The following is a 15,829-nucleotide window of genomic DNA, read 5'->3' on the forward strand; positions in this document are numbered from 1 at the left end:
ACAGAATTTATTAGTTTTGTAAATTATTTTCATTTTTTTTTTCAGTTTTTGTCTTAATTTAAGTCATGTGTTTTTGTCAATTTTATTAGTATTTGTTAATATTTCTATTTGCCTTAATTTTTTAATTCAGTTAAAATTTTTGTACTTTACCTTAAACATATTTGATTTCAGTTAGTTCCAAAGTACATTTTAAGTTTTCATCTAATATGTATATTTCATTTCAAAGTCAGATTTATTTTAATTTATGAAAATGATTTGTAATTATTTAAGTTAATAAAAACACACTATGAAGTCATGTTTTTGCATAACTTAATCAAAATGACTAGTTTCAACTTAAATTAAGTGATATGATATTCAACTAAATTTAATATAATTTAAGCTGAAGGACTTATAGTTTTATCTTATTTGATTCAACAAAAAAAATATAAGGCAGCAAGTGATTTTTGCGTAAATGATGACAGTTTTTATTTTCGGGTGAACTGTCCCTTTAAGGCCCTTGCGTGTTGTGTTTACGGCACACAAATGTAGATTCCCTACGTTTCTGTTTACGCATGTGTGTGTGTGTGAGTGTTTGTCTGGCCTGGGTCATGCCAAAGAGGAGCAGGTGTGTAGGGATCTGCCCTGCATCGTCCGTTGCCCATCTGTGTGCCCGTCTGTGCCCGCTGTGTGCCAACTACACACCCGGCACAGCACAGAAAGACGGCGAGAAGCAGAGCGGGGGAACAGAGACGCTCGCAACAGCAGCTTTAACGCTAAAGAAACGTGGACACACGGTATGGCTGAGAAATGAAAAACTGGAAGGGAAATTTTTTTTAAAGAAAAAGCGGAAAAAAAACAGACAGAGAGAAAGTTGGCGTGCCGCCCATCTCTTTCATGTTCTGTCCTCTTCTGGTCTGATTAGAGAGATGTAACCAAGCAGCTGGCACGGATAGACACAGTCTGCCGCTCTCAGAGGATAACGGCCAACGTCTAATCTATACATTTACTATGTACACACTTCAAAGACACACACACACACACCTTATCGTAATCTAATCCATTTACTATCCATGCAGAACTGAGCCGAAAGGAGAGCGATAACACACACACACACACATCTGTCCGTGGGTGTTTGTGTGCTGTGATTTCAGCGCTGTCGCCCCAATTAAGTGTCTAAAACTTCCATCTGTATTTACACTGATGCAAACGCTGGCAAAAGTTCAGTTTTTAGTGTTGTCTGGGGGAAAATATTATCACAGTGGAGATTCTGATCAAATCTGAGCGTGGAGGGGTGCAGTGACTCTCGATGGCCACCAGGGAGCGGAGGACACAGAAAAAGAGGGTTTGCTGACCTCAGGAAGGTAAACGTTGGCCTGAAATAAACTGTGTTTAGAGTAAAACATATGTGGTCACGGTGAAATGGCTTGGGAGGGGAGCTGGAAGAAAATCTGATGACGTGCTACACCTCAAAGAGAATCTAAACGACTTTCTATAATGTTTGCTTTCTTTTGAAGTCCCAGTATATACTGCTGTTCAGAAGTTTGGGGTTGTAAGATTTTATGTTTTTGGAAGAAGTCTTTTATGCTCACCAATGCTTCATGTTAAGAGATGAAAATCTGGCCATTGATAACTCGCTTTTGTGTCTTTCCAACCCTGTTTAACTTTCACTCTCCTGTGGACGTTGAAAGGAGACGTTTAGTACAGTGTTCAAGCTGCACTTTTACAGACAATAAAAGTAAACGCAGACAGATGCCATCAAAAGCCATCCACATGTCTTTTATTCAGTATCAAGTCTTCTGAGCTGGTCACCTGAGTAGCAACTACAATCCTGTTCCTGAATGATTCAAAAAGAACTAAATATCTTTAGTTTTTAACCTTGAGGAGTTTACATTGTTTTTTCTTAGGTTGTGTTATTTTATTCAATTTTATTATTTTATTCAAGTTTTTAACCTTGAGGAGTTTACATTGTTTTTTCTTAGGTTGTGTTATTTTATTCAATTTTATTATTTTATTCAAGATTAAGGAAATGCCCCCCCCCCATCATCTTAATTTCAGCTTTAGTATATAACCACTAAAAATCTAACTTCCACAAAAGCACACCAATAGTGAATGTTAACTTTCTAAGTAGGATTTTGTCTGGATGACTGTTTTCATGTGAGAGATTCATAATCACAAAAAAAAAAAAGATTTCAGGAACTACAAATCAGGCGCAACGTGAAATATTGGGGTTCTGAGATGATTGTTTACAGGCAGAAGTATGTGCAGTATGCTAACAAGTCAGCTTGTATATCAGAGTATAAAAGATTTGAGGATGATACGAGTGTGTGTGTGTGTGTGTGTGTGTGTGTGAGGCGGGATCTGCCAAATAGAGAGACTGAAACCGAGAGAGAGACAGACAGGGAGAGAGATATGTCTGAGCTGTGGGAACATCCCATCTTGCCAAGAAAGTGAAGCAGAGGGAGTGTAGAAGGAAGAGTGAAAGAGAGATGTATGTGCTGGCTGAGATCACAGACACTGAGAGAGAGAGAGAGAGAGAGAGAGAGAGAGAGGTTGGGGCGACGACCATAATACCACGATAACACACACTGTCACAGCACTCACTCCCTGACTTTACATCTCCATGTCTTCAATACTTATATTATGGCTCACAGTAGAGATCGAAATATTGAAAGCAGAGTGAAGCTAACAGTGAGAGCTATAAAATTAAACGTCTCATTTAGCTGTCCGCACCACACTAGGTGCGTTTCCATTCAAATTGCGCAAACTGAAATTGTGAATTGAAAATATGCCACTGAAGCTGATTGTGGCCATTCAAGTTAGTGCTTGAGTTCATTCCAGCCACGACACAAATGTTTCTGAAGCAGCTCTCTGTGCTCCTTCTGTAAAGATACACGCATACACCTCCTTTAAATAATTAGAGCTAAAAAATCGGTCAAAATCCATTGCCACGACTTATCGCGACAGGCAAAAGGTTACGTTTTAGTTGCATTGGTTAATGGAAACCCCGTCATGTGAATACGAAAACGCGAGTTTACAAAATAGATTTTATATACATAGAAAGCATATTAAATGCAAGCAAACAGTCTAATTTAATCAAATAAATTGTCAAAATATTGTTGAAATAATTTTCCTCATTTAGCGTAAACATATTTATGTAAAAATGAATAAACCTCTACTTATTAAAATATATAAAACAAGACTTGTTTTAACTGTAAATTTAAGAAGTGTCCTTTAGAAAGCTAACTGAGTCTGAAGAGTGCTTTAGAAACTAGATAAACACGCAGTAAATTACTCTGCAAACACACTGGATGCACATATTAAGAAACAGACACTGTAGCTGGTAGCTTCACATGTCAATCAGACGCTCTCTTCGTGTGGAAACGGACACTTCTTCTCCAGAACCGGATGTAAAGTGGACCAGGCTTCACGCCGAGACTCGACTCTCTTTTTGTTTCAGGAAGTCCATCTGGTTTTCTTGTGTGGTCTTCCCTCTTCATCACATCATTACATAACACACACACACTATAACCATTCACACAACATTTCTCTCCAATGAATTCCAGCGCAGCGTTTCAATAACACAAACCAGCCTAGAACTACATCACGACTGAAACCCAGTGAACTACACAAATAAAGCCATGAAATTCAGAGCGAAATCACTGCGGCAGCTGAAAACCCTTGCTGGAGAAGCGGAGTGGATTTATTTGGGCTGGTAAATGCAGATAATCACTCCAAACTGAGTGGAGGTGTTTTATGAGCGCTGTAAAACTACACACAAGCACATCAACACACGGCTGTTAAAGAACGCATCTGCTTATTTGAGCTAATGAGGGTCTGAACAGTAGAAAGACACGGAGAGAAGAGCATGGGATAGAGCTGACGAATGAACTAGATAATACTTTACTTAAGCTAGTCAAGCTATCCTATTGGACAATTACAGTTAGCTGCATAAGCTAAGTTGTTTACTATATTAAAGGTATGAGCTCAGTATCTCTTAAAACACGTTTCTGAGAATGTTTTGCATTGAGAATAGCATTTGTCTGCCAATTACAACTGGGGTGATAGCTGGATGAACTTACACTATTTCGAACTCATAAACTAGAATTTATAAAATATATAGAATTAAATTAAATTAAATTAAATTGGTTAAGGAAAGTAAAATCAAAATTGAACGAATTTGAAATCTAATTTAAATTTCAGAATATAAAGTTTAAAAAGTGATGTGAAATATTCCCAAATAAAAGTACAAAGTACAAATAAAGTTAAAGTTATAAAATTAAACTTCAATAAATGCAACAAATTAAATAAATAATAATAAAAAAACAAAGCACATAAATTGACTAAAATGTATCTCATTTAAATATAAAAAAGCTAATTCATAATAAATACTATTAGTATAGTATATAAATCATACTAAAATAACCTTTTTTATTTGGTTGCAACATTAATGAGGAAGTTTTTTCATCATAAATATATGTAAGTACCAAAATGACTAAAATTAAAACTGAAATAAAAAATAATGATAAACGGGGAAAAATGCCAAATGCTACTAAAATTAAAGATTAAAAAAACTAATAAAAATATAAAAAAAAGCCAATACATAAATATCCTATAATAGTATTTATAATCCTAGAATACATTTTAATTTGTTAATCTGCAACATTGATGAAGCTTGGTAATTTAAAAGCCTAAAGCTAAAATTAAGATGGAAAACAATGAAATAAAAGCATCTTTCAGAAGTTGAAATTATATAACACAAAATTTACAAAAAGCTAAAACTAAGCATGATGAAAAACATCAAATGAAGTTATTTCAGATGTCACCAGCAGCCTTCGAGTCTCGGAGCGGTGAGACATCCCACCTGCAGATGGCGATACAGTGTGACAAGTTCTTTCGACAACTGCACTAAAAATGGAGAAGTAACAGATTGGGTGAAAAAAAATGTAGCAGTTCCTATGTGTCCGAGCATGATCTCATGATCTGATAGGGCAAACAAATAAACACGTCTCCACTTTCTATTTTCTTTAAAAGCCTTGAGTGTCAGCCAGGCTCGCACACACACACACACACACACACACACACACACACACACTCACTTCCTTCAGTTACGTTCCCAATATCACAGCACAGAAAGATTAGCTGAGAAAAACCCACGACCCGAGCAGACAGACCTCTTCATGTCACATGGAGGAACGTGAGAACGAGATGTTTTCCTCAATCTCTCACGAACTTGAAGAGTCTGTGAGGAGAAACTATACCTAAAAGTCAACTATACCTAAAGTGAACCCCATTTACTTTCTTAAGCATGTGATTCTAATGTAAACTGCACCCTCAAGTGGCTTTAAGGTCATTTCTGTGTGTGATTTCAGCTTTTAACGGCTCACCATCGATCCTCGAGCTAATAGATTTCCACCATGTATCAATCCACTTATAAAAGTGAACTAATGTAATCTAAGCCGGTCTGTATGGGTGCAGAGTTAAGCCTGTATCTCATCTGTCTTTGGGCCTGTTGGAGCAGATAAGACGTTAATGTTCTCGGCTCGTTCATCAGGACGGCACCTCCACGATAAGAGAATATTAAATCAGATCCCGTGTCAGGAGGTCATGCGTCAAACTCATCCCGCTCATAAACAGCAGGTTAAATCTCTCCGTCTGTCTCGCAGGAATGAGGAGCGATGGCATCGTGCTCGCTGAGAGGAAACAGAATCCGACGGGAGGAAAGGTGGAAACTGAAGAACACCTCAGACTCAGAAAATCTGTCACAGTCATCCTCCAAACACCTCGCTACAAAAGCTCTTATCTATACAGTGAAAGTGGATACACCCTAGAGAGCAACATGAATGTGTTTTTCTATTCCGTTGCACTACAGTGTTTTTCTGTGTAAATATGTGCTGCTAGATGGACATGTTTGACTGTCACGCTCATGTTTTGCAACATCCCGCAAATTATATTCTTCTAAAAACAAAGAGCTCAAGGTAAAGTAAGTTCAAAAATGGGGCCTTGTGTTTTTTCCTCCTTCCCACTGCCCATGACTCCTGTTTTTCAAAGCAAATATGTTCTGAGTGAGTGACCCCTAGGGCGGCTTGATTGAGGGAAAAAAAAAATAATTGTGATATTTCAGATTAAAAAAATCTGATTGTGAAATAAAAAGCAGCTCTAGGTTTGCTGTGTTTATTTGCAGAGCTTAACAATTTGGGTAATATTTAACAAGAATATGTATTATTTATTAATAAATAAATGTAATATACAAAAACTTTTGCTTTTGTAATATTTACATGTAAAATAAAATAAAAATAGCATTTAAAAATGAAAATGACAATTTTTAATTAAATACAAATATTACAAATAATTATCACTAATGAAATATTATTGTAGAATAAAATGAGCATTTGATAATAATAATATTAATATTAATAATAATAATAATGATATAATAATAATAATAGAGTTATCAACAACTATTACTATTGTAATATTTGACTAAAATAAATTAACATTTACTATTAATAACAAAAATAACAAAAATTTTAAATACATGTAAGATATTATATATAATGTATAAAATATCATATAAGAAATATTACTATTGTAATATTTGGGTGTAAAATTAAAAACTAGTATTTAAAAATATAAAATATAAATCTAGTAAAAATCATTTTAGTTTAGAGTACAAATATAAAATTACAGTACTAATATTCCTATGGCTCTTTCTGTGCTATTATGGCTCTTCTAAGGCTATTTATGGTCTTAAGTTATGACATTTCAAATGTTAAACCAGCAAGTTTTTATATTTTAATCATAATACACAGAGAGCCATTTAAGGTTTGTTTTTATTATTGACAACAGCTGGTTTATAATTGCATTTCTTCATTTCATTAATATTTCATAATCACATAAAATCCATATCGCAATTTTGTTTTTAGCATTATTATTATTATTTTAAAAGTATTTTACCTCATAGGCATCCATGCAATTTATTACTATATTTTGAAGCTACCTGACAGCTTCGCATGAGCAAATACTGAATTTAAGTTCTTACTGTATTTACAGAAAATCTCATCACAAGCAATAGTCACCATCTGCTTTCATTGTATGATAAAGACAAGCCAATATATTCTGCTAAATGGCTTATTTGGTCTTCAATTTATAAATCACTGCATTCAGGATCATAAAATCATTTTGTGTGACAAAAATGTGCAAACAGAATTTTAATTTTGTGGTGTACTGTCCCTTTAAGAATCTCACCCCAGGAAGACAATTCAGTGTGAAGTGCACAAATAAACAAGCGTACTGTATCTCACTGAAGTAACACACCTCCAGCAATCTTACCAGCTAGATTAACAAAAGCGCAAAGTGTTTCTCAGGAGAACAGGAGAGTTGCAAGAAAGACTAAAGAACTTTGGGAGCATGTCGACAGGGTGGAGAGAGACAGACAGATAGAGAGAGAGAGAGACAGAAAGACTGAGGTATATGTTGAGACGAGGGACTGCATCTGTTTGGCTCCTGCTCCATCGGAGTCTAGTGTTTCACACTACGCCTCTGGGATCTGCCATTCCAGCCAACGCTTTATGAAAAACAGCTTTGGAAAGAGATAGAGAGAGAGAGTGAGATAGAGAGAGAGAGAGATGGGAGGACAAGGGGGTGAGACTAAAACAGGAAAAGCAGAGGAGGTGTGAGGGAAAGTGATGGAGGAAAAGAAAAAGTGGGTGGAGGGATGCGACAGCGAGACAGAAAAAGAAAACCAGATGAAAATCCGGAGAGACGTGTATGTGTGTGAGCAGAGACCTGAATGAATGAAATTAAATAAGACTGACAGGCCAGAAATCCTCGGGAGCTACACAGTTCATTAGAATCTGACGAATTCTTACCCATTTTCTGCACTTCTAATTTTGAGGGAAAATCTGTGGAATTCTGTCTGATGGAATTTTTTCTGTACTGCAATGTTGTGGAATAGAATTCTGGAATGGAGCTTAATGTTCTATGCACTTACTGCTACAAACATGACAAAATATTGACTAATTAGCATTGCTCACATGATCAAGAGAATAAAATCAATGTTAGCAATGCTAAATAACTGACATGAAAACAGTTACAAACTTTTTGTTTTCTTGGCCTGTACGAATCTTTTGGAAATGTAATATATGCACCAACCACCTTCCTAAACTTATAATGTTGTCAACTAAAGAGAGAAATGAAGGGCTCCCTACAGTTTCCCTTAGTTTAGGCTTAGTTCAATGTTTGAAATGTATAAATTAAGAGTACACAACTGTACTGTAAAATAACTTTAGTATAACACTCAGTTTTTTTGTTGTTGATATTATTACTATTTTATAGACTTTTTAAAGTAAAAACACAATTACAAGACTAAAATGTATTTTATACATATTTTCTTCATTTTCAAACATTGAACCACATTGACATAAACATTTAATTTAAAAACTGACATGACAAAATAAAAAAATAAAACAAAATAAAATAAATACTTAATTGTTTGCGTTACAGTGAAATATTACAGTGTATATTTATTATTATTATTATTATTGCTAATAATTATTATTATTTTAATAGTTCTGTTGAAATGTAATCACAATTTTCGGACAAACTTTGAGGGCCTATCGGAAAGAAAACAAACGTAATTACACCCCCCCTCCCCCAAATCATACAGTGCTAATGAGTTCACACGCAAAACTGCCCCTGAGCTCTCAAACCTGTGTTAGAGAGTGAAATGTGTGTATTTATGATAAAATGCCAGCCTACGACACAGGAAATGGGAAAGTCTGCTGAAATGCACTCAGATAAAACAAACTGCTGAGAGAGAAAGAGAGAAATGAAACTGTAGAGTGAGCGAGCGGCTTATTTTAATGAAGCTTAATCAGAAACAGAGGAACTGAGCAAAGTTTACATGTGCTAATAGCAGCGAGTGGGAGGAACTGTACTGCACACACTGAAAACTACTGCTATAAAGCTGCCACCGACAAAAAGGACTGGAAGAATCAGATTGCAAAGGTTGGAAATGCGCTTTGTTTATGATTCACTTTCCTCCCTCTCTGCTCTCCTCCAGTGCCTTCGCTTTTTCTCGGCCTCTTTTTTTTCTTTCTCCTAACTACATCTTATGGTCATGCGAATCAACAGAAGTCTATTAATATAAAAACCAAAACTTGAAACATCAAACCAGACAGAGAACACCACCATTAGCAGGAAATGAATGAAAAAAATGCAAAGAAAAAACTGATAGCTAAACAAATATGTCTTGAACTGGAAAGGCCATGTCCTTCTTTCTATAAAACACAACAGCATGTAAGTTATGTGAGTAAAATTCTTATTAATTTTCTTTTTTTTTCTCCAGTCAAGAAAGCCCTGATGATAAAAGCCATAAGTGAGGCAAAAGCTGTTTAACTGTACTACACTACCCACAATCCTTCAGCAAAACCCAGTCAAAGGCATCTAAACCACAAATTATATAACATACCTTTAGATATATTTACACTATAATCCACGGTTTTATATTGTGTCACTGTTAGTAGCATCATTGAAAATGCTGCCTGCAATGAATTAATGCACTATAAAAATACTATTTTATACTTTATTATCTGCTTATATGTCTTGTGGCGTGTGGCCCTGCTCTTGAACTGAACTCAGTCTCATCTCCAGGTTGCGTGAGCCATGAGCTGATGTAAGCAAGACCTCCTGAAGACCTCTATCTGTCTCTATCACTCCCCCTAAGCTCTGTACTGACCGCCTTGCCATCCCTCTGACCGGGTCAACGGCCCATGTCGCTCACATCTCCTCCTCCTCATCCTCGTCTTACAAACCTAATCCTGCAGAGCTTTACATCTTAAACCCTCCAGAGCTTGAGCACTTGAGATACCAAAGAAATTAAAAAATGGTTCTTGAGTGTACAAGCTGAATCAATGACATGATGACTGCTTCTCATCTAAACACTCTCAAATACGCTTGTGTATCCCACCCTCTCTCTGCACCAGTCAGATTGCTCTCTTTTGCTCGTTGCCCTGTGTCTCTGGCCAATATCGCCGCTTGCTGGAACGCTTTATTATATCAAATTTACAGGCTGTGGGTTTTGGTCAGGTGGACCAGAGAGCCGCAGGAACACCTCACTCAAATAAAGTCACTTCAAATCAGCTTTAATGAAGAAAAGAGCTGCCTGCTGGACAACACAGATATACAAACCATCGCTGCATACCCATAATGCACTTCACATATTTGAAGAGAAGGGATACAGTCAGCGAACGATCAGAAACTTCAGAAAGTGTTATGAAACAGACCTCAAAGACTTAAATAATGACAAAAAAAGCTGCAGTGTACAGTTAATCCATGAAAAAAAAAATTTGTGGTCAGCAAGTTTTTTATTTATTGATTTAATGGTTTCATTAAATAATTACAAATAGTTAAAAAAAATTCTAGAAAATATTATGGATCACAAATATTAATAAATGTTTCTTGAGCAGCAATTTAGCACATCAACAATGATTTTTGAAGGATCACGTGACACTTAAGACTGGAGTATTGATGCTGAAAATTCAGCTTTGCATCGAAGAAATAAATTACATTTTAATATCTATTCAAATAGAAAACTTTTTTTTTTAAATATTACTATTTTTACTGTATTTTTAAATCTAATAAATGCAGCCCTGGTGAGCATAAGAGTCTTTTTTCAAAAACACTTTCAAAAACATTTTCAAAAAGTCAAAATCTAGGCTCTCTGTGTGTAGAGTGAAGAAATGATAACCCATGATGTGTCCAGTATCATGAACTTGTTTATGACGGCCTTTAGAGGTTTCAGCGTTGTTAATGTTTGCGTTTGTTTCTAAGCACAGGCAATGCTAGAGTTCTGGAGTCTAACCAAAGCCCTAAAGTTAAATCCACTGGGTTATGTAAGGTAAAGCTCTAAATCTCCCAATGCCTGATGTTATATATTACTGTAATTGCAAATGAAAAAAAATCCCTGAGGAGGAGGAGGACCGGGGGGGACCAGAGAAAGAGTGAGAAATGAAGAAAGAAACGCTCAGCTAATGCAACAGGTTTAGTGACGACCTACTTTTAGCCCACAGACAACTCTTTAACAGGAGGAAGAAAGTAAGAACTATTTACACATCCAAAGCTTTTTATAATCGATGGACTGAAACTTCTCATGCAGTTTCTGCCAAAATGTCAAACCTAGCTAAATGTTTCTTCAAGAGCGCTGCAGTGATGACGCATTTTTACAGGCCAACCCAGATGTTAATGTCACCCTGGTTCCCTCGACTAAAACCCAGTAGGATGTTTCCATTGGCTTTTGGAATATTGCGTAAATTAAGTTCTATGAGCAACAAAAGTTTAGGATTCTTACATGTATCGATAAAATAACAATCTTCACAACTTAACACAACTTCTAAAGCCTAAATGCAACTGCTAGAACTAAAAAGCTAAATAGGTTATAAACAAACTACAAAACAGTCACATGACCATCAAGCTTTCGACAACTCTTTCAGAAACCATTCTCCCTGAAATACTGAGTCAGAACAGTCTGAAAGAATGTGATTATGAACACAACGAGGCTGTAAAAGAGGACTGATGATGAGATTTCCTGTTATGCATCATGTCGTTTAATGTCCACAACAACCTCCATAGTCCAATTTAGTCACTTGTTGACAGTTCAAGACAAGTAATAGCTTCAATTATTCACATGAGGGCATTACTGATGTCGTAGAATAAAACACGAATATATTTTGAGCTTGTGTTTTTACACTCGTCTCACACAAAGCTACTGTATGGCTTCAATAGAGGTGGGACACAACATTTAAGTCAAAATTACAGTGAGTCATATAAAGTTTTTTTTTTTTTTTTTTTACAGTAAGTCATATCATAACAGTAAGTCAAGTATTTTGGTGGCCCTCAGGGAAAAAACCTCTTCGTCTGTTGGATGTTTGTAAACACGTAATGAGGGAATAGGACATTAGTGTCTACATGCCGGACCTTCACAAATTTACGAATGGTTTTTTGAGCTTGTGATTAAGTTAAGTCTAAAACATCACAAAGGAGGAAAGGAGTCTGGTGTGCTGACATGAAGAAAGCATCCAATCAGCGGCTTCATTAGGGGAACCGGAGAGCTTCATCATCATTAAAGTCTCCTTCAGCACTCATCTTGCCTTCTGGATGGGATAATTCACCATGTGATTTCACTTACGGTGGATTACGCCTCACATCCAACTGGAAAGAAGATCCAGCAGAGGTCTGCCTGAGCCCTCATTTCTCTCCTTTGTGGGAGCCGCGAGATGAAAAGAGACTCTCCTGTATATTTTGCACTCGTTTTAAATTGCACCGTTTTCCGAACTGCAGATGTGGGCAGCTGACCGCAGCTACCCCCGGATCGGCCGCTCTCAATGGGGAAATGCAACAGGGAATGGAAAGAAGAAAAAAAAACTGAACCACTTCCTATCTCATACTGTATAAACAGGACGAGCTCCACACATAAAGAAGATGAAAAAAGAAAGACTGGGATATCTAGAGCACTTGAGTTTCTCCAACGCTTTATAATTTCTTTGCTGTTATCATTTTGACAGAACTTTGGCAATCACAACAGAAATACGTTTGATTTAAGAAAATAATTATCAAGAGTTGTTTTTTTAAAGGAAATGTGAACACTTAAAAGAAAGATAGAAACAAGGTTTTTCCCTTTGAATGTTCTCATAGAAATCTTTAGAGAAAGAGGACGTTTGGAAAATTTGTAAAAGGGTTTGGAAGGAAAGAAAGAAAGAAGAAGAAGAAGAAAATGAATAAATGAATGAATTAAATTGACATTGAAGTGTGAAATTAAGTTTGAAAGAAAGTTCCCAACAAAGATTAATGGATGAAAGGAAAAAGTTTGAAAAAAAGTTAAAAAGAATGTTAAAAAGTTTGAAAAGTTTGAAAAACTTAAGAAGTTTGAAAAGTGTTAAATAAAGAAAATAAAAAAAAAAGTTTGCCAAAAAATTTTTGCAAGAAGGAAACGTAAAAGGCTAAGAAAAAAAAAAAAATTCCCCTTTGAAAATTACTATAAGAAGTTTATAAGAGAGGGTAAAGCCTGCAAGAAAAAGGTTTGAAGAAAAGAACATGCAAAAGAAACTTTGAAATTGCAAAAGAAAATTCCTGAAATGTGTGAAGGCAATTGCATCATTTTTCTCTTTCTGCTTAACTGCTGTCCTTACACAGCAACAGTTTGAAGAAAAGATCAACATTTATATCTAGCAACCTGAATAGCAACACAGCCAGTTTAACATCAGACATCTGAAATGAACACTACCACTCCTTTCAGTAGTTTCGCCACAGTAATGAAAGCGCGTTAAGAATCTACAACAGGGCCTTATATTTATGTCCACGGAGTTTGAATCCCATCAGATTTCCAGCAACTAAGATTGCACTCCCACATGACTTCCGTACAGCATTAGACAGGTCTGCTATCAGATGCCGAACGCTGGTCTGGCCTTGCTGGAGTTATATTCAGAAAAGCACATCAAAGTCTTTCAGTGAACAGCAAAGTGAACATTTGGTTTTTGTAAAGTGATTGTGCCAAGCGTCCGCACTGAAGCTGCAGGGAAAATCTTCATTACACCCATACAGCAGAAACAATGGAGCTCGTCTGCCGCTTCAAACACAAGGTGCGTGACAGCAACTCAAAAGAGGAACGTCTCATTCAGGCCAGGGAACGGAGGCAGTCTGGAGAATGAGAGCTAGGACTCCACAATATCTGAGAAACGCTGTCAAGAACACAATCTGCACTGTAAAAATTCTATTAAACAAAGAGTACTGGAGTTAAATTTATAAGAAAATAATATTAATAAAAAAAAGTATAAAAATTAATCACTCTTTCCACTTACAACCCATGTTTAATTGAATGTGTTACTTGGCATTTATCCTTGTTATAGCCAAATTTAGAAGAATTGGTGGCACCATTTTTTTTCTCAGCGTTGTTCACTTTTTAAATGTAAAAAAAAACAAACAAAACAAAAATTATAATTTGTCAACGGACAATAAAACCTGTTTTTGTACCATTGTTTAATGTTTGCATTTTAAGCACAATTCAAGCATAACTATTCAAGCACATTTACACCCTCAGTTAATATTATTTTATTGCAAATAAATAAATAGGGTGAATTCATGCACAGTAAATTGTGACACATTTTGCAGTTAAGATAACTGGGAAAAATGTCTCAATTATCTTGAAATAATCCTAAATTATAATAAAGTATTCATGGATCTTAGCAATTTTGTTGTTCTTTTTAAATTAAGCCAATTTTATTTTCAAAAATGTAGAATACAGCTTATTATTGTAATACAGAAAGTAGTAAAATACTGAATATTGAACAATATCTAAGAATTCTAAATTGGTCATAAATTAATAATTTGTAGTATTAATATAATAAATGTAATAATTTATAATTTATTAATTATTATTATTGATTGAATAACATTATAATAGATTAACAGATTCTTAATACAACTACTATTTTGATCATAATTTACATATACGCTAACTGCAATTTTAAAATATTACAAAACTGTAATACAGAACGTAGCAAAAATACTGAACATTTTGATTCAAAAATTTCATTTTTTTATAAATTATTTGTGATAGTTATTAAAAATCAAGTAAAATATGTCCTAAAATAATATATTACAATTAAAATGATTTAAATAATTACATATCCAAATTCAGATATCTAAATCACTTGAAAAGTATACCAGTTAATATATACCCAAAAATGTCAACAAAAACATAAAAGGTCACCAAAAAAACATTGATATATGAAATAAGATCATAAAAGGGGTCACAAAAAAATATATTGATATATGAAATATGATCAAGGCATTGTTTTCATGAGATCCACTCCAGTACGTGTTTTCTGTAAAAAGCATCGCATCACCCATTTTTGGGTCACCCTTGCCTGCGACTGAAGGCAGCACAGAAAAGAAGACAAGCTGATGTTGGAGACGGAGCGTGGATGCGGTTCCAAGACGAAGCTTGGGTTTCTCTCTCTGCTGGCCTGTTGCTGTCAGTCTGGCCGCCTGCTTTGGTTCACGGCTCCCTGGGCAGAGCACGGAGCCATGCAGGAAAGACTTACTGCAGGAAATACCTCACCGATAGTCACCCCACTGGGACCGTAAGATGAATGAATAAAAAAAAAACAACAAGGATGGAGGAGAGGGGATGAGATACAGGTCTGGAAATGCTTTCAGCAGAACAGGGCCCTGAATGGCTCTTTAATTAGAGTTATATGAGACGTTGTATAGCGCTGCTTTCCACACGATCAGCTCGCTTTTGCTTATTTCTCCAGTCACTAAATTGGCGAGCAATTGGCGCTGCATTCCCGAGCCCCTCTTGTCCCGTCGAATGGAAGAACGGTGGGATCCACAGGCCACATAAAAGATGGATGCTAAGCGTCTCCGAGGTCGAGTCTAGAGGGTTAATGATATATCTGTACCGTGTAAAAATGCCCTTCGCTTAAAAGCTCCGCCGAGGTTTGTTGCATGAAGTGCGGTCGTCTGACTACAAAAGAAAAAAAATCAGCTCACCCCAGCGTTTGCAGGTTCAATCTTAAAATATGAACAGGGGCAACGACAGGGGTGGTATCGCCAATCACAGCGAAGGCCAAACCCACGCTGGAATTGAAATATCACAGAAGGAAACCCAAGTCTAAATCACACGGTTTCTGTTGAATTTACTGAGCTTCAACAGAGGTGCGAGGAGATTCCAGAACAAAAGCTCTTACTAATTCAGTATAATATACAAGTATAAATACAAGTTCTTCTGAAAAGCATGCACACGCAGTAGTGTCATAATTATGACCTTTTGTCTTGATTTTGAGGTTTAAAT

Source organism: Carassius auratus, linkage group LG28B, assembly GCF_003368295.1.
Source record: "Carassius auratus strain Wakin linkage group LG28B, ASM336829v1, whole genome shotgun sequence".
Lineage (NCBI taxonomy): Eukaryota > Metazoa > Chordata > Actinopteri > Cypriniformes > Cyprinidae > Carassius > Carassius auratus.